This window comes from Schistocerca nitens, chromosome 2, assembly GCF_023898315.1.
Source record: "Schistocerca nitens isolate TAMUIC-IGC-003100 chromosome 2, iqSchNite1.1, whole genome shotgun sequence".
Taxonomy (NCBI): Eukaryota; Metazoa; Arthropoda; class Insecta; order Orthoptera; family Acrididae; genus Schistocerca; species Schistocerca nitens.
In genome coordinates this window covers 152477995-152499221 of record NC_064615.1, presented here as the reverse complement: position 1 = coordinate 152499221, position 21227 = coordinate 152477995, and positions in this window count along the sequence as shown.

Below are 21227 nucleotides of genomic sequence, written 5' to 3'. Positions count from 1 at the left end.
ATTTCTCCTTTTATATATTCCATTTCTTTACTTATTCTCTTTCTAGGTACTACAACATACACTGAAGAGCCAAAGAAACTGGTACACCTAACATCGTGTAGGGCCCCCGCGAGCACGCAGAAGAGCCGCAACACGACATGGCATGAACTCGACTAATGTCTGAAGTAGTCCTGAAGGGAACTGGCACCATGAATCCAGGAGATCTGTCCACATATCCGTGCGAGTACGAGTGGGTGGAGATTTCTTCTGAACAGCACGTTGCGAGGCATCCCAGATATGCTCAATAATGTTCATGTCTTGGGAGTTTGGTGGGCAGCGGAAGTGTTTCAAGTCAGGAGAGTCTTCCTTGAGCCACTCTGTAGCAATTCTGGACGTGCGGGCTGTCGCATTGTCCTGCTGGAATTATCCAAATCCGTCGAAATGCACAATGGACATGGAATGGATGCAAGTGATCAGATAGGATGCTTACTTACGTGTCATCTCTCAGAGTCGTATCTAGACGCATCAGGAGTCCCATATCACTCCAACTGCACACGCTCCGCACCATTACAGAGCCTCCATCAGCTTCAACAGTCCCCCGCTGACATGCGGGGTCCATGGAATCATGAGGTGGTCTCAATACCCGTACACGTCCATCCAATCGTTACAATTTGAAACGAGATTCGTCTAACCAGGCAACATGCTTCCAATCATCAACAATCCATTACCGGTGTTGACGGGTCCAGGGGAGGCGTAAGCTTTGTGTCGCGCCGTCATCAAGGGTACACGAGTGCGTCTTCCGCTCCGAAATCCCGTATCGATGGTGTTTCGTTGAAAGGTTCGCACGCTGACACTTGCTGATGACCTAGCAATGAAATCTGCAACTGCTTGCGGAAGGGTTGCACTTCTATCACGTTGAATTATTCTCTTTACTCGCCGTTGGTATTTTTCTTGCAGGATCTTTTTCCAGTCGCAGCGATATCGGCGATTTGAAGTTTTACCGGATTCCTGATATTCACGTCACAGTCTTGAAATGATCGTACGGGAAAAGCCCACTTCATCGCTGCCTCGGAGATGCTGTGTCCAATCACCCGTTCGCCGGCTATAACACAACTTTGAAACTCATTTAAATGTTGGTAGCCAGCCATTGTAGCAACAGGAAGCGATCTAACAACTGCGTCAGACGTTTGTTGTCTTATAGAGGCGTTGCCGACCGCAGCGCTGTATTCTGCCTGTTTCTGTATCTCTGTATTGAATACGCATGGCTATACCAGTTTCTTTGGCGCTTCAGTGTATATTTTCTCAATTTCACAAAATTAGTAACACGCATGGCGATAACAGCGAATCACATGGCAAAGTTTGTCGCCAGTGCTCTCTTTGGAAACTACTTCCTAAGCTATTAGTCTAACTTAAGATTTCAAAAATATTCAAATGTGTATGAATTCCTAAGGGATCAAACTGCTGAGGTAATCGGTCCCTAGACTTACACTGCTTAAACTAACTTATGCTAAGAACAACACACACACCCATGCCCGAGGGGGGACTCGAACCCCCAGCGGGAGGGGCCGCTCGATACGTGACATGGCACCTCTAACCGCGCAGCTTCAGATTTTATGCTACCAGGTTGTAGAGCTCGGAAAGTACTACAAAAAGCTAGCGAGATGGAAGTCAGCACACAGTGACCATTTTCGTCTTTTCAGGATGGCTGATAAACAATTAAAAAAACAGTAAATTATGTTTGTGACTCAATCATAAGATTTAATGTATGCACTTCGTTACAGTTATTTAGATAGTTTTCATATCTACAATTTAGCACTACAATTTAGGCAGGGGAGCACACGATTTTACTTTATATAGTTGTTGATCATTAATCGGGAGAACAGATTGTCATGAAATAAAGCTGAGAGCAATCCCGATTAAACTAGTCTTCAACTTGCACCAAAATCGCTCCATTGGTTTGCGAGCACTGATGCCGGACAGACACACAGACCCGTCAAACTTGCAATACCCCTTATTTTTACGTTGTGAGCTACAAAGGGCGAATAACATTCTATATTACGAATTGAAATACACGGTATTAATGTTCAACAGACATTAATAGTCTGTATTTCGGCTCACAATATGTCTATATTCTTGCAAGTATCAACGGAAGATTCCACCAACGTTCTGTGTAATAAGTGGCCGTTTATTGCTCAACAAAAGTACATCTTTCATAAAACAACATTTCTAGTTGTACTTACCAAGCTTGAGCTAGATGAAACCGACAACCAACAATCTCGACTGAAACTTCCTGGAAGATTGAAAACTGACACTGTGTGCCGGACCGAGTCTCGAGCTCCATGCCTGGGCGTTTCGCGGGCAAGTGTTCTACCAACTGAGCTACCCAAGCACGACTCATGACCCGTTCTCACAGCTTTAGTTCCGCCAGTACCTCGTCTCCTACCTTCCAAATTCATTCTGGAAACAATCTCGATTGATGGGAAACAATTTTCACCTTCTCATGGATGGATTGTTCGACGTCAAAGACCAAAGTTTTTGGTTTAAAAGACAATTGGCTCCTCCCGCATTTATCATGGATACACTTCAGAATCTTCGGACAGGTTTCCTTCTTCTTATCTTTTGTACGGCTGAATACTACACTCATGCTCATACATTAAGGTTAATTGCGGAATGTGGTGCGCTAATAGCATAGGCACATAGGGAACACACACGACACAGATCTGTAAGTCCACGGTATTCGTGATAAGTTGAGAAAACCGTCCCGAAACACATGTGCTACAAAACGCCACTGTTTCCTGCGCATGCACCCCGACATCAGTATGGGATATGATCACCATGCACACGTACACAACGGGTTGGCCTACTTTGGATCAGGTGGTCGAGCAGCTGCTGGGGTATAGTCTCCCATTCTTGCACCAGTGCCTGTCGGATTTCCTAAAGTGTCCTAGGGATGTGAAGACGTGCACCGATAAGTCGACCGGAAGCATCCCAGACGTGCTCGATGGGGTTTAGGTCTGGACACAGGCAGGCCACTCCATTCGCCTGATATCTTCTGTTTCAAGGTACTCATCCACGATGGCAGCTTGGTGGGGCCATGCGTTATCATCCATAGTGAGGAAGGTGGGGCCCATTGCACCCCTGAAAAGGCGGACATACTGGTGCAAAATGACGTCCCAATACACCTGACCTGTTACAGTTCCTCTGTCAAAGACATGCAGGGGTATGCGTGCACCAATCATAATCCCACTACACATCATCAAACCACGACCTCCAAAGAGGTCCCTTTCAAGGACATTGAAGGGTTGGTATCTGGTTCCTGGTTCACGCCAGATGAAAACCCGGCGAGAATCACTGATCAGACTATACCTGGACTCGTCCGTGAACATAACCTGGGACTACTGCTCCAATGGCCGTGTGTTGTTTTCTTGACAGCACGCTTGACGGGCTCTCCAGGGACCAGGGGTCAGTGAAATGCACCTTGCAGGTCTCCGGGTGAATAAACCATGTTCGGTCATCTGTACACTGTATGTCTGGAGACAACTGTTCCAGTGGCTGCGGTAAGGTCTCGATGAAGGGTACCTGCAGTACTCCGTGGCCGTCTGCGGGCACTGATGGTGAGATATCCGTATTCCTGTGACGTCCCGTACTGTAGCGCCTGGACACGTTTCCTGTTTGCTGGAATAGTTGCCATAATCTTGAGATCACATTTTGTGGCACACAGAGGGCCCGTGCTATGACCTGCTGTGTTTGGCCAACCTCCAGTTTTCCTAGTATTCTGCCCCTAATAACGTAATCAATATGTGTTCTTTGAGCCATATTAAACACACAGTCACCATTAGCACGTCTGAAAACGTCTGCACACTTACTCGCTGCACCGTACTCTGACATGCACCAACACACCTCTGCGTATGTGGACTGCTGCCAGTGCCACCGTGCGACGACCGCAGATCAAATGCACCGCATGGTCACACCCTGAGGTTTGTGTTCCGTCGAAAAGTCAAGCGCCGGCACGCCAGGTGCGAACGTTAGAGCGGAGTAAGACAACAGTGGTAAGACAACATCAGCCAATTGCATGCTGACCGACCTCTCTCCAGGACGACAACGCGATGGCAGCGCTCTCCACAGGAGGAGGAAATACGCGCCGCGCCGCGCCACCTGGCCACGCCAAGTTCTATGAGATCTACAGAAGCGTCAAGACCAGCGACCTGGATAAAAACATCAACTGCATTACTACACTTGTATTAGGAATTGTATATACTGAAGAGATTTCTTATATGCTTGTCACTCTCTGCTTGCGACACATGTATGTATTTTTCAAAGTTAGGTATTTTCATTTATTTTCTGTAATAAAATTCATTAATACAATTTCCTTAACTTGTTGTATAGTGATCCGAGAAACCAGGTTTCCTAGGCACCCCATATTTCACGAGTAGGCAAGATGCAATGGTTTGTCTTTTATTTTAACAAAATTTGATAACTTTCTTCTGTTTATTAAGTGTTCTGGAACTGGTGTGTTGTCATGTTGGCCTTCCTAACGCCGAACGCAAACATAAGTTTTAGCTGCCTTTAGTGAACCACGTCACAGAACTCCGCGAACTGTTTCCGCAGCATCGCCATCCACGTTCTGGAGATCCCAAAAGGCTTCTATAAGTTTTGAATTCATAGCCATCGTAAACTAAATGTATATTACCACGATTACTACACATAAACAGGTATCAAAATATTTCTGTTTCCCACACTTTTCTATTCAATAACCTGAACTTGAAGAACATAACGAACCACTATTTCAGCCTGCATGAATACCAGCCAGTTGCTTGACCCAATGTGGCTTCCGACCTTCCTTCTCTGCCAATGATCTCTTCCTCCACCTGACATACCTCCTTTCCACTCACCTCAATTCACGTTGCTCTACCATCTATGAGTCCCTGACATACCTCCTTTCCACTCACCTCAATTCACGTTGCTCTACCATCTATGAGTCCCTTGAGCTTGAACACGCCTACGACTGTGTGTGGCACCCCGGCCTCCTCTTCAGACTCCAGACTGACGCCCTCCCCAGCAACTATGTTCGCCTGATAGCCTCCTTCCTCTCTCACCGCCTCTCCTATGTTATCATCCACAACTCCACCTCTTACATCTTCTACCCCTCTGCTGGCGTGCCCCAAGGCTCCATCCTTTCCCCTCTCCTCTACCTCTTATACATGGCGGACATGCTGCAGCCCCCACCACCCGTCCATCTCCTGCAATATGCCGATGACACCGCCTTACTTGCTCTTGCCTCCTCTCTCCAACGTTCCCAGCGACTCCTCCAGTCCCACCTTGACCTGTTCACCGCATGGTGCAACCAATGGCTTCTTAAGATCAATCCCTCCAAGACCCATGCAATCATCGTAGGCTGCACCACCCCCTCCTTCCACCTTGTAGATTTCTACCTTACCATCTATGGCCGCCCCATTTCCCTCAATCCCACCCTCAAGTACCTTGGCATCACCCTCGACCGCCGCCTTTCCTGGACCTCCCCATCTCCTCACAGTCTAAGCCAAGGCACGTAACCGTCTCCATCTTCTCAAACTCCTCTCTGGTCGAACATGGAGATTAGACCCTTTCACTTCCACTATCCTACATACTTATAAGTCCCTGATCCGCCCCATCCTATGTTATGCCCACCCCGCTTGGATTTCTGCCCCCCACCCACTACAAATCCCTCCAAATCCTTGAGCGCCGTGCACTCCACCTCACTTATCGCATCTGTCTCCTGTCCCTCATGCGGATCCTTTATGATCTGATTCCCTTCCCCCATCTCCTCCTGTTCCTAGAACGAATATGGATCCTATATGTCTCCCACAAACTGTATCCCCACCCCCACCCTTTGGATTCCCCCATCCTCTTGAAACGTCCCCTCAGAAAAATTTGTGAATTACTGGAAAACCGGTTACGTTATTTACTTTTCAAACAGCTGAGCAAAACTGAACGTACTCAGACATTACTCTCTTTACTTATTCTGATCATCACTAAACTGACACACAATATTTTTAGCGCAACGCGGTCTGACTTTTAATAATCCCTACAAAAGAATGGCCCTGACTAGCAATAACCTACACCTTTCATGAATCACTTTCCTCACAAAAATCTTCGTTAGTCGAACTACTGCAATACAGCGAGCGTCAATACTGCCAGCTAAATAAAAGATTCTAACTACTGAAGGCACTAACTACTGACAGGCATAGTTAGCAAATGAAAGATTTTTATAGAGAACAAACAATGTATTTACCTTAATAGTGTTCAAAAGTCATAATATATATATCAGTTCATGACATCCAGTCTTACAAATTTACTGTCTCTGATGGACACACGTCCAGATCATCCGCTCTCAAAACTCCGCCATCTCTCTCCCCACATCCACCACTGCTGGCGGCTCACCTCCAACTGCGCAAAGCTACGCGCTGTTCACATCCAGCTGCCCAACACTACAATAGCAAACAACATGCAAACCAGCCACAGACTGCATACAGCACAGCCAGTGATTTTCATAGAGAGCGCTACGTGGCGTTACCAATTAAAAAACCTAAACAGCCTACTTACATAGGACCCATGCTCCTTACAAATTGTTTTTGGCAGTGGCCAATACAGATTTGTAAAAATTTTTCATAATTACAATAACAAACAAAATCAAATGCACACACTTATTGATACAATGCAGGTCAAAAGCTAAAATTTTCTCACAGTCCATAAAGACAGTCCTGATCATTCATCACAGTAAAATCGCAGTGTTTTCTTTTTCTCAAAGACTCAGCAGCAAAAGAAAATGCACACAGAAGTGCAGTCTTGAAGAAGTAGTGTTGTCCTTCCAACGGAAAGACGGTGCTGTCTCTTGACATGCAGACAGGTAATGGTCCACAACAGAGCAAACCCACAGCAGGGTCAGTCGAAGTTTTGAAGAATATTGGTAGGTAGGTCATCACAGAGCAGACCCACTGTAGTCCTTGTAGAGAGTATGATATTGGTGGGCCATCAAAGGTGGAGACCCACTGCAGTCCTTGTAGTGACGGCCAGCAGCCCTCTGTTGCAACTGTGCAGGTCCGCAATCACCACTGAAGAGTCTTGCGGACAATATAGCAAGTCCATAAACCACCACTTGTGCACTCACAAAGTTTTTGGAATTGTCCTTAGAACCAGCAACGCTGTTAACCAGTCCCTTGCTGAATTGTTAACACACGAGCAAACACTAACAGTCCCAACTTCTCACATATTGTGCGTATACTATGACCAACAGAAATGTGTGCACTGATATGAAACTTAATTTGAAGAACTGGTGTCTGTACAATTATAAATTTACAACATAAGAATACAATTACAAAGGTACAAAATACATCATTGAAGAAAATAATGGTACAGCTATTATTTGTAGTAATACAGGCTTTACAAAAGAATAGAAATAAACATATACTTCAGTGTTACAGGAATTATGACATAAGTAAATATATAAAATAATGAGAATAGTTTTCGAAACACTAATTTCACACATGAGCATTAAAAGAGAACACAATAAATAACGCCTAAACATCTTTACAAGGTAAATAACACATTATTAGAAAAATTCTACAACATAACTCTTATCAGATAAACACATAAAGACAGGAAAAACACAAATACACAAGGGTACACAAACACATAGAGAAATAACACAAAAGGAAAGGACAGGGATTGTTTTACTGCAGTATTTTGCAAATAGAACATTCTTTACTGCTTGGAGATTTCCTTTCATTCATCATTATTCCCAAAAAGCCCTATCTATATCTGCTTTCTGTATTCTATTATATCCTCTTACCGAATAATTATTCTTCATTGTACATTACCTTTTCTTTTTACAAACTTTTTGTGTAACTTCTCAATGCATATTTCCCTATCTTCCATAGTTAGTTTCTTATATAGTCTACCCCCTCTTAAGCTAACTTAAATCTACTAAGCTCAGATACATAAACTAAGGGACGAGGCAATGCAGCAGCACAAAACAATTAACACAAACAGCAATGACAAAAAATGCAAATTGGCAAAGCAAGCAGCAGTATAGAAATTAGCAAAGCCAATGCAACATTACAACTAATATGAGGCAATGAGGAGCAACAAGAAAAAGAATTCAGTAGCAAAGCTAGCTTAATACAATGTAAAATTCAGTAGAAATATGCTTGGCAAACAGCAGCAACAAATGCAATAACTTATACCTAAACATGATAAAGGTCAAGCAGAAAAAATATCACAGTAAAGATAGGAAATGTCTAATAACTATGTCAGATCTTAACACTAGAGTCATGCATCACAAAAACTTACTCTGCAAAAAAGTTACCCAGTCATTGACAAAAATTATGTATGCAATTCCTGTGAAGGGAAATGTCTTTTTGTGCTCCCTCGTTTTTTTTGGAAGTAGATCATAACATTATTACTTACTGGATCTATAGGCATAAAATATCTATACTAGTTCATCTATTAAACTGTATTCTAACCAATGCAGCAGTGCAGCTAGAAACTAGATATTAAACAAAACAGCAAAGCAAGGCGTGAAGTGTCCTTCACTAGCCATATGGCATTTCATAAGGCAGTAAAAAATCTCTCAACTAGCCAGACAATAGCTGTGAAATGTTTCTCATCGTTCCATTAGTCATTTCAGTAAATATTAAAAAGTGTCGTATTTGCGATGCTTTCTACAAAGGAATGTCAATATCGAGGTTAATGGCCTCTCCTTTTTCTGTTGTGCCTCTGAAAGGCACAGCTTTAATTCCAGGCGACTGTCGCATAGCTTGGCGCCTACAGCGCATTACGTCAAGGTCACTTAGCTTTCTTACTGAAATATTTATGACTGCAGTTTGCACTACAGTGACAGTCTCATAAAAAAAATTCACAGGTCGAGAATTTGCGTTACAAATGTGTAGAAACAAAAATCCTGTCAATATAACAGAGTCCAAAAAATTTTTGGCAGCATTGTGAAACATTCACGCATTTACACACGTTTCATAACTCTTAAAGTACGATTCTTGGTTTCCAACATCCTTTTTCACAAACCAGAGTCCCTAACCACTACTCATTATTCCTTACTTTATTACACATATACATATTCGTCGACAGTTCTTCAATATTTCATCATAATAAATACAAAGCATAATCAAATTCCTCATATAGCATCAGCTAATTGATCATATACATACCTCAACAGCATAATACACATTGTCGTTGTAATAATAACATCATACCACCTCAGTCAAATCTCAAAATCGTCATAGCTTCCTCCAATAATTTCAAAACCTAAAAAAAAAATCTCTGCTCATTCAATAGTGTCATCTACCTCAAATGTACTTTAAAAATCATGATCCCATACCAAATACATCATTCAAAGCTCACATCGTATCACAATGGTTCCGAAAAAACTATGAAGAGTTCTCAAAGTACAGACAAAATACAATTTCACAAGTGTGAAGTTATCCAACTGTGTAATTGTGTAAACATGTGTCACTGATGTAGTAAAAAAATTTTTGTTTCTCTGTTAAATAATCAGACAGCTGTGTAATACGGTACCGATGTGTAAAGTTGTATAAGCAAATACCATATTAGCTAGGGCTCCTTGTGCTTGCCAAACACATGGTACACAAAGTAAGCGTGTACGCCCTGAGGATTAATGTAATTATACCTTCAGGTGTTACTGATTACAGCAATGGAATGAAATGTATCACGGACAACCTTTGTGTCTTTGTAATTCAAAAATCTCTAAAAATAAATGTTTTAAGTGCAAAATTAATCACTCAAATATGTGTACTGTAGCGCTAAACTGTGCGTCTTGTTGTAAGATAATCTCTATCATTACTTAAGGGTAAAATATGTGCCAAGTGTCGTAATTATCGTCGTCCGTAGGCTAAGTTCTGTGGAAGTCAATGTACTTACCTCGTAATAAACAAAAGTGAAATGCTATGCGTATAGATATCGTAGTTATTACATACAGTACGGTGATCAAGAAAGTACTACACTGTAACGTATTGTTGTGCTACGAAAAAGGCTGTCTCATTGTAGCTATACCATAAAATTTACTACTAAAACATGTTTTACTTTCCAGAAAAATTCAGAAAAACGGTGCAAATATAAGACAGATACAGCGCCAAAGCAATAATATAAATTGTGTCACTCATTAGTAACGTCGTGATATAATCGTGTAGCTGTCAAAGAAACTAACCACTGTATCATCTGGTATCTCTCAGAAAGTACCTTAAATCCAGAGTATATTTACAAGTAAACCAAAATGATTCTAGAATGTAATTTTCACTCTACAGCGGAGTGTGCGCTGATATGAAACTTCCTGGCAAATTAAAACTGTGTGCCGGACCGAGACTCGAACTCGGGACCTTTGCCTTTCGCGGGCAACTGCTCTACCAACTGAGCTACCCAAGCACGACTCACGCCCCGTCCTCACAGCTTTACTTCTGCCAGTACCTCGTCTCCTACCTTCCAAACTTTACAGAAGCTTTCCTGCGAAACTTGCAGAACTAGCACTCCTGGAAGAAAGGATATTGCGGAGACATGGCTTAGCCACAGCCTGGGGGATGTTTCTAGAATGAAATTTTCACTCTACAGGCGAGTGTGCGCTGATATGAAACTTCCTGGCAGATTGTGTTCCGGACTGAGACTCGAACTCGGGTCCCGAGTTCGAGTCTCGGTCCGGCACACAGTTTTAATCTGCCAGGAAGTTTCAAACCAAAATCTTGCATTAAAATCTCATTAGCAGTGCCGGTATATGTTCTAAGTATGTGAGCCTTATAGTCATTACGTGATCGTGCAACTAACAAGCAAGAATGTACACACACAATAACACGGTGTCGTCTGTTCACTATAACAATGTATTCGTTATTACTGTCTAAATATGTTCCCTAGGTTCTAGACTGGATAGTTAACTTCAAAACATTTTTGCATGTTAACAGTTTCAAAGTGTGACAAAGAGTACTAGAAACGTGAAGTGAAAAATTTTATAGAAAAGACTAAGTTAAAAAAACAGATTATCTCTCAATAAACGGTTTTACATGTGAAATGTGGTGCAATTCTTTACTCTTCCCAGTAAGCAGAGTTTCGACTTCGGCGCAATTATCATGTGGTATACGTCGGATTCTGTAAGGTCCATTGTAAATCGGAAAGAATTTGTGACTCAAGTGTTTCTTCTTATGTGACAATGAATGAGCTTTAACGAGAACTTTCTTACTAATATATAATTTCTTTGCATTTGCTTTACCGTGTAGTTTTCTCCTTTTGTCTGCTGCAGATTTTATATTTTTAATAGCCAAGTCAATTATGTCTTTGTGTCGAAGTTTACGTGTATTCGGAAAAGGTACAAGCTCTCTGATTCTGTTCGGTGGTTCTTCATTCTTCAGTACAAGAGTAGGTGGTAAAGCAATGGAGTCATGAGGCATTTCATTCAGCACGTTTTGAAATAAGTGTAAATATCTGTCCCAATGCTGATGCTTTCTGTGACAATAAAGTCTGCAAAGCTTATTGATTTCTTTCATAATCCGTTCAGACGGCTTTAGAATGTGGCGAGTACAATTAAATAAAAACAGGTTTGATTTTATGGTTCCGAAGCATGTGTGACCAAACAGCAGATCTGAATTGCGTTCCGTTATTTGAAATGACTTTACTAACGTGTCCTACTTCACATAAGAAACTTTTAACAAAGGCGTTGGATACAGACCGTCCAGTGGCTTTACGTAACGGAGTGAAAGAAAGAAATTTTGAAGTAAGTTCAACAGCGACTAGAACGTACGAAAATCCATTAGATGTTCTGACAAGGGGTCCCAAGAGATCAACAGCAGAGAATTCTTTTAATTTTGAAGGAATGATAGGAAACAACGGAGCAGGATGAGAGATAGATGGTTTAGCCTTTTGACAAAGTTTACAAATAGACAAGACTCTTCGAATTCTCTTTTCCATATTGTTAAAATAACAAGTCGTTCGAAGAATATGATAACATTTTCGTGGACCAAAATGTGCGTAGCTGAAATGAATGTACCAAATGAGCTTATTAACAAAATCGTCTGGAATGCAAAGTACCCATACCTTGTCATCAACAGTGCAGCGTTTGAAGAGTATGTTGTTTCTAACCAGATAATAATGCCGAATCTGAGTGTGTGTCTTTTCACGCCATTTACTTTTCATGTCTTTCCAAATGGGATATTTATCTTGTTCATGAGCAATGTCCTTTAAGGATGTGGTGATGAAGTTTTCAAAGGCGACTTTCTGAATGTAAAGAATACTGAAATTTTTCTCGAGGTTGCCTTCTGTGTTACTTTTCTCAAGCCCAGCCGGTGCGCGTGACAGTGCGTCCTCAACAATGTTCTCCTTGCCGGGAATGTAGACTATTGTGAAGTGGAATTCTTGCAGAAACAATGCCCAACGTTTTAACCTGTCATGATTTAATTTTGAAGACATAAGAAATTGTAATGCACGATGATCACTGTATACTTTTACGTGCTTACCAGTAAGAAAGAAACGGAATTTGTTAAATGCCCAAACGATAGCTAAAGCTTCTAATTCAGTAACGGAATAATTTTTTTCAGATTTTGTTGGCACTCGGCTAGCAAAAGCAATGGTTTTCTGAACAGTAGTGTCATTTTCTATTGCATCTTGAAATAAATTGGCACCAAGACCGACTTTAGAAGAATCCGTCCTAAGGGAGAAATCTTGTGACAGATCTGAATGAGCTAATATTGGCGCGTTAAGTAGCGGTTCTTTCAAAGAATTGAACTTCAACTGTGCTTGTTCGTCCCAGTTCCAAATAGTATTTTTTCCAGTGAGAGAACAAAGTTTTGGTGTAACTAGAATTTGCATATTCAGAAAATGACGGTAAAAATTTACGGGACCTAGAAAACTGCGGACTTGTTTTTTTTGTGGATGAAACTGGAATGGCTCTGATTGCTTCTAACCTTTCAGGATCCGGCTGAATGCCTTCAGAAGAAATAATATATCCCAAAAACCTCACCTTTGACCTACCGAATTCAGACTTTTACAAGTTAACTGAAATTCCAGATTCTGCAAAAATACGTAACAAACTGTTGAGGATGCGATTATGTTGTTCCCATGAGGCTTCTGCTATTAGAATATCATCCACATATAAGCTGATGTGACGTTTTAAGAAATCAGGTAATACAGAATTTAGCCCGCGAATGAATGCTGCCGAAGAAATGTTCAAACCAAAAGGAAGTTTCCGAAATTGATAACAAACGCCGAAACAAAGAAAAGCTGTGTAATTTTCTACCTTCTGGATGAAGTTCGATCTGATAAAAGCTGGATCTGAGATCAATAGAAGACAACACTTTTACACCATTAAAATTTGGAAGAAGTTCTTCCATCGTTTGCGGCCTGTCTGTTTCAGGAATGTTGATAGTGTTGATTTGTCTCGAATCTAAGACAAGCCTGATCGGTCCATTTTTCTTCTCAACAACGTGTAATGGATTGTTGTATGAGCTTACTGCAGGCTCAATAATGCCCTCGTCAAGCATAGATCGTATTTCTGTTCTAACAAGGTCCCTATAATGTGCTGGAATTACGTATGGTCTAACACAAAATGTAGTATGCTCACGAACACGAAATTGATATTGAAATCCCTTGATTGTTCCTGTTTTGTGCGTAAAATCTGCGAATGCGCTTGTAAAATCTCAAAAAGGTCCTGCCTATTAGTGTCAGTGTCAGTTCTCAACTGTTTGAATTTTATTCTGAATTAACTCATTAATATCAAATATGCCATCGATATCATCCCTGTCAGTACTTGAAAAGTGATTGTTAGTGTCTAGTTCCGTGGAAAATTCCGATCTGTTGTCTAACAGAAGGTAGGCTAAAGCTGATTAATTTCCTCGTCATGGTTTGAGAGCCAATCTTCAAATTTCAAAGCTATTGACTTACCTTCTTTCTATAAACTTATTTCAGCATCGTGACAGTTTAAGATTGCTTTGTATTCATTCAAAAACTCTACTCCCAATATAATTTCCGTCGACAATAATGGAACAATAAGGAAGTTCATAGAGAAGCTGTGGCTTTGACAAAAGAATTCTAAGTTGGTTTGTTGGCGTACACCTACGCCTTTTCCAACGACTGCACCTTGTAATTTAATCTTACGTAACAGAAGTGTGGGGCAATCGTTCGATTTGTTGCATTTGCTAAAGGCTGTTTCACTAATTACTGAAATGGAACTGCCAGAGTCAAGTACTGCCGTAAAGTTTACGTCATTTACTGTAATGTGAATTACAGGATATGCAATATTGTTATGTTTTACGTCGTGTTCCTGGAGTAAGATGTCCCTAATGTCTTCCATTTTTACGTAATTACTAGCCACGGCAGCTACGTCGTCAGCTTCATAAGTACGTTTTGTGGCTGCCAGCGGTGCGAGTCATTCCCTATTGTCTCTTTGTTGGCGCGCGTCGTTATTGGGATTATGGAGATCTAACTTCTACAAATTCACCTTGTCGAGAGGGCCCTGCCCTGTTTGAATCCCGCCAGTTCTGATGAAATTCAGGTCTGTCGTTTTGTCGGTAGTTTACATAGTTTCTTTTTTATCGGTCATGTGGTGGAGAATTTCTCCCGGAATCGTAACTGCGCGGTTATTCTGTCTCCATTGATAATAATTATTATGGTTCCATATTGTCTGTTTCTCTGATTGTCTCTGTGATAGTCATTACCACGGAGAGGTGATGTTTCCCTGTAATTATTACTATTTTTCCAACGGTTGTCATACGGGTTTTGGTCACGATTTACGTTGTAAGAATAGCCTTGTCGTGTCCAATTATTATTTCTTTCATCGCGGAATTGTGACGGATGTGACCTGTAATTGTTGTGTTCCTGTTTTCGTATCGCGCGATTGTCAGTGTCAATTTCCAATTCTAGTAACAGTCCCTGAAAAGCTTCAATGTCGTCTTTTCAACGTCCTGCCAAAATAATATGTCGTAAATGATCAGGCAATTTGATTAAGCAAATGCGGATGAGTTCTGAGGGGCTGTATGGGTTTAACAGGTACTGATTCTTGTGCAACATGTCTTCAAAACATTTCACAAGACTGGAAAATTCAGATTGTTCGAAATGTTTCATCATTATGATGCTATGTTTTAATCGGTCTTATGTAGCTTGAGACCAATATGCTGAGAGGAAGCCATGATAAAATTCTCCTTCACTGTGACAATCGTGAATGACCGATCGCATTCTTACAGCTGGTTCATTCTCTAAATAGCCACACATAAATTCTAATATGTGCTCTCATGACTAGTTGGGAGGAAAACAATGAAAGAATTGATGAAGCCACGCTTGTGGATGAATATCGTTGCCTGAATTCTTAAATGTTTTGAATTTACGTGTAGTAAGAAACAGCTTATAGTCAAAATCATCATGTCGGCGAGTCGCATGTCGGTCATTGTTACGTCGTTTCGGCGGTTCCATCTCAAAATTCGGTGTACCTTGCCAATGTCTTTCATAATTTCCGAAGTGCCCTGTGTTATTATTTTGCGGGTGTTCCGTGTTTCTATGTACCTCTTCCCGTATTGGAGCGCGAGTGTCCTCTGAAATATGTAATTCTTGTATTACCAGTGTCAACTGATCTTGTACATCCCGGATTTCTCTTTGGTGTTGCGTATTAATTGGATTCTGATTTTGTTTGAATTTCCTAATTTGTTCGTACACTTTTGTGTCATTAAAGACTACCGGTCTTGTGTCATTCAGATTATCATCTACCTTCGTAGATAAATAACTTAGCTGATCCGGAAGTTCGACTACTTTCTCTGATAATGAACTAATTTCCTGCATGTGTCTTTCTCAACCAATTTTCAGAGTATCTACTGTGTCCTTCAAGTTTTCCTGAGTTTTTGCAAGTTGCGTAAACGGATCGGTAGATGCAGCTGAGTCAATTTCAGCCCGCAAGATCTCGTGATTTTCATTAACAATAGTTTGCAGTTCTTTTATGGCTGCTTCGTGATTCTGTAATGCATTTTCGTACCGCGAAAAAATAGGTTGAAAATGCTCACAAATTTATGTTTTTGCGTCATTACAGACTTTTTGACATTTCGATTCGATGTTATGTAACTCAGTAGTTAAATCTGCACGTGTTTGTTCAAGCGTGGTGTCTAACTTTTGAAGATTTATTCAATTGTGTCTAACTTTCGAAGATTTTATTCCATTGTGTCTAATTTTTGAAGCTTTTGTCCCATTTGTTGCATTAATTGTAATAACAACGTACTGCTGTCTGAAACATGTTCCTCAGTGCCTTTCGGCAGTGCATTTGCACCGGCAACATTCACATTTTGACAAGCAGAAAATGTGTCTTGACTTATTTGAGAAAACGGTGAGGACCCAGAACAAGAATCTACAGTATTTGCGAGATTGTGTCCTGTCATTTCGGATTCCTGAGGCGAGCTGTTGCCGACCGATCGATCGATAATGCTTCCCTGTTCACTAATTGTTTCACTGTCTACATCATTATTTGCAGCCCGCTCCATTTCCCTATGCACAATTACCAAATTACTACTTTGAACATTAGTTAATTCATTACACGGTGGCGCTAACACACTGCTTTCGTCTTCACTGTCATTTCTCAGTTTACTTTGGAGCCTAGTATTACGTTTTTCACACGCCATTATTGTCACAATATTTCACACGATAACACAGAAAAGCACAATTTGAAGAGAAAAATAAGAAAACACATTAACATAGCATTGAAAATAATATCTCGTTAATTGCAAGCGTAGCTGCGAAATACTTGGTCCAAATCTACATGCATGCCACAACTGTTTTACCGTACAACAAAGAAAAACTACAACTACAAAGGAAATTCTCTCTATAATTACGTGCTAGCAATAAACAATAGCTACACTAATTACACAAACTACATGAAAAAATCAGAAGATTCCAGTGAGGTATCCTCGGCTAAGGGTCGACATATGAAACGCCCCCTTAGAAAAATTTGTGAATTACTGTGCTGGAAAACCGCTTACGTTATTTGCTTTTCAAACAGCAGAGCAAAACTCAACGCACTCAGACATTACTCTCTTTACTTATTCTGATCGTCACTAAACTGATACACAATATTCAATATTTCTAGCGCAACGCAATCTGACTTTTAATAATCCCTACAAAAGAATAGCGCTGACTAACAATAACCTATTCCTTTCATGAATCACTTACCTCACAAAAATCTTCGTTACTCGAACTACAGCAATACAGCGAGGGCCAGTACTGCCAGCTAAATAAAAGATTCTAACTACTGAAGGCACTAACTGCTGACAGGCATAGCAAATGAAAGATTTTGATAGAGAACAAACAATGTATTTACCTTAATAGTGTTCAAAAGTCATTATATATATATATATATATATATATATATATATATATATATATATCAGTTCATGACATCTAGTCTTACAAATTTACTGTCTCTAATGGACACACGTCCAGATCATCCGCTCTCAAAACTCCGCCATCTCTCTCCCCACATCCACCACTGCTGGCGGCTCACCTCCAACTGCGCAAAGCTACGCGCTGTTCACATCCAGCTGCCCAACACTACAATAGCAAACAACATGCAAACCAGCCACAGACAGCACACAGCACAGCCAGTGACTTTCATACAGAGCGCTACGTGGCGGTATCAATAAAAAGACCTAAACAGCCTACTTACACTCTCCCACCCTAGCCCACTGTCGTGCCTGTACCACAGTGTCCTACCTGGTCTCCAACTCCATACGAGGGCCCAAGGTGGCTTCCGCTAACTCCCTCTCCTGGATGATGTCCTCATGCCTTCCATCTACCCCTCCTACCAGACCTAATCCCTCCTCCTTCCCCCCACCCGCCCAGGGCTCCCTCTCTCATTCCCTCTCCCCCTTCCTTTCTTCCCCCTTTTCCCCTGTCGAATACCTTCTTTCTCCTTTTCACCCCCCACGGGCTTCTAACTCCTTTCCTTCTCCCCTCTACTGCCCCCTCCTACCCCCTTCCTGGATTTCCCCGTACTGTCTCTCACCCCTCCCTTTTCTTCCCCCCCCCCTCCTCCCTTCACCCAGTGGTAGGTCCCCTTTGGTGCAGTGATTTTTAACATTCTCGTTGTGGTGTCAGTGTTACTCCAGTGCCGTATGCAGTGCTGCATTCCACCAGCACCAACAATGTCGCCAGCATCGTTCGTTTGTGTTCCCACTGTTGCTTCTTTGTTTTTTGTGTCGACTCACAGTGTTCATTCTTCACACGTGTGTGTGGCTCTCATCTATGTTGTTTTTAAATCTACAGTTTATAATAATCTATTTTTCGTACTTGTTTCTTTTCATCACTTTATACCATTCTCTGTTATGTGTTCTTTTCTCATGTGACTATGTTGTTTCTGTAGCTCGCTTGGCTGAAGAGCGGTGTGTTGTGCCACTGCCAGCCCACCTCATTTTGGGGAGTGAAATACAATAAAGAAAAAAAAACAGCCAGTTGATGGCAACCAAGACACTGACGAGGTATTAAAGCCATAAAATTCCATCCCCAGTGATTTATTCCGAGGGCTTGGTCGTTCTTCTCGCAGAGCATAGGACCAAGTAGAGAAGCCTTTCCCGTTGTGATGGACAGGAGGCCATGTGACCAGTCCCCCCACCCCTTGTGTACCTACCACACCTGGTGCAGGACCAGTCATGCTGCTGTTGTTCCTTTGTCTGCTGGTTTACTCACCACTTCATCTCGCCTTTCTATCGAGTTTGATTTATATTTGTTAGTCTTCAAGTTACTTCTGACGGCAGAACGAGGAAGTAAACTTAGTTTACATACAGATGGGACCAAAGGTGTTTGATAGTACTGGGCAGCAAATATTTGACACATGTTCATCGGCATTGTATAGTTATCCCTGAAGATGGACGTTGACTGTGGATATTGTATCACACAGTCCCTTTGACTGTTCAGAGATGTCACTAAACCCGCCCAAAGATGTAAAGAACCGTGCGTGAGCAGCGCCTATTGTACGAAGGCGGTCCGACAGCCGATCAGTTCCAGTCATTCCACAACTAAGGAGGTACACAGCTCGTGTTGTCTGTACTTTAACCACGCCTAGACGATCAACACCGTGGTTCGATCGCGTCCACATTGTTACTTTGTGCCAGGAAGGGCTCTCAACAAGGGTAGTGTTCAGGCGTCTCTAAGTGAACGAAAGCGATGTTGTTTGGACATGAAAGAGATACAGAGAGACAGGAACTGTCGATGACATGCCTCGCTCACGCCGCTCAAGGGCTACTACTGCAGTGGATGACCACTACCTACGGATTATGGCTCGGAGGAACCCTGGTAGCAACGCTACCATGTTGAATAATGCTTTTCGTGCAGCCACAGGACGTCGTGTTATGACTCAAACTGTGCGCTATAGGCTGCATGATATGCAATTTCACTCCTGACATCCATGGCGAGGTCCATCTTTGGAACCACGACACCACGCAGTGCGGTACAGGTGGGCCCAATAATATGCCGAATGGATCTCTCAGGATTCGCGTCACGTTCTCGTCACCGATGAGTGTCGTATACGCCTTTGGAGGCAACTCGGTCAGGCTGAACGCCTTAGACACACTATATAGCGAGTGCAGCAAGGTGGAGGTTCCCTGCTGTTTTGGGGTGGCATTATGTGGGGCCGACTTACGCCGCTGTTTCTAATGGAAGGCGCCGTAACGGCTGTACGATACGTGAATGCCAACCTCCGACCGATAGTGCAACCATATCGGCAGCATACTGGGGAGGCATTCGTCTTCATGGACGACAATTCGCGCCCCAATCGTGCACATCTCGTGAATGACTTCCTTCAGGATAACGACATCACTCGTCCACAGTGGTCAGCATGTTCTCCAGACATGAACCGTATCGAACATACCTGGGATAGATTGAAAAGGCTGTTTATGGACGACGTGAATCACCAACCACGCTGAGGGATCCAAGCTGAATCGCCGGTGAGGAGTGGGACAATCTGGACCAACAGCACCTTGATGAACTTGTGGATAGTATGCCACAACGAATACAGGCATGTATCGAGGACGTGCTACTGGGTATTAGAGGTACCGGTGTGTACAACAATCTGGACCATCATCTCGGAAGGTCTCGCTGTATGGTGATGCAACATGCAATGTGTGGTTTTCATGACCAATGAAAAGGGCCAAAATGATGTTTATGTTGATCTCTATTGCAATTTTCTGTACCGGTTCCGGAACTCTAGGAACCGAGGTTATGCCAAACTGTTTTTGATGTGTGTATATAAAGAATGTACGAGTACAGGTGTAGACAGATGGTTATCGGCACAGTCAAATGTTAAGGCGACCGCTCGCGATAAGTGGCAAATCAGCGTTTGAAGACCATAAGATGGCAGTTACAACTGTCGAAACCGGTCGTCAACATCTAATTTATGCAATTTTAGCTATTGATAGCTTTTGGCCAGATGAAAGTAGGCCGTTATGGTCAATAAAAATTTTCTCGATTTCGTGACTGCATTGTCAATATGTAAGACTACCGACGTTTCCGTCAGTGTTGCAAGTAACTTTCTTCAGGATGTCAGCCTGAAAAGGATCACTTGCAACAGTGACCGAAAGGTCGGTAGTTCTACTGATTCACAATGCGCTCACAAGCCCAGAAAAATTTTATTCACTGTGACAATGGCCACGGGAGCCTATATTTATATGCCGTTATTTGCTAGTTGAATGGTTCGAATGGCTCTGAGCACTGTGGGACTTAACTTCTGAGGTCATCAGTCCCCTAGAACTTGCCCGAGGCAGGATTCGAACCTGCGACCGTAGCGATCGCGCAGTTCCAGACTGAAGCGCCTTGAACCGCTCGGCCATTCGGGACATCATTTAACTGATTAGAGTGATATGGCGTATTAACGAATATTACAGAGCAGTTCTTCTCTGTGTTTTGTAGCAAAGAGTGTATGAACCACTCATCTCGTTGCCGCCAAATCCTCGCAGTAGGCCGGCCGGGGTGGCCGAGCGGTTGTAGGCGCTACAGTCTGGAACCGCGCGACCGCTAGGGTCGCAGGTTCGAATCCTGCCTCGGACATGGATGTGTGTGATGTCCTTAGGTTAGTTAGGTTTAAGTAGTTCTAAGTTCTAGGGGTCTGATGACCTCAGAAGTTAAGTCCCATAGTGCTCAGAGCCATTTGAACCAGTTTTGAACCTCGCGGTAGCCCCAGATCTCCTTGATGTAAAAAACAACAGAGTATTTGGGACAAACACACCGGTTGGTCCAGCATG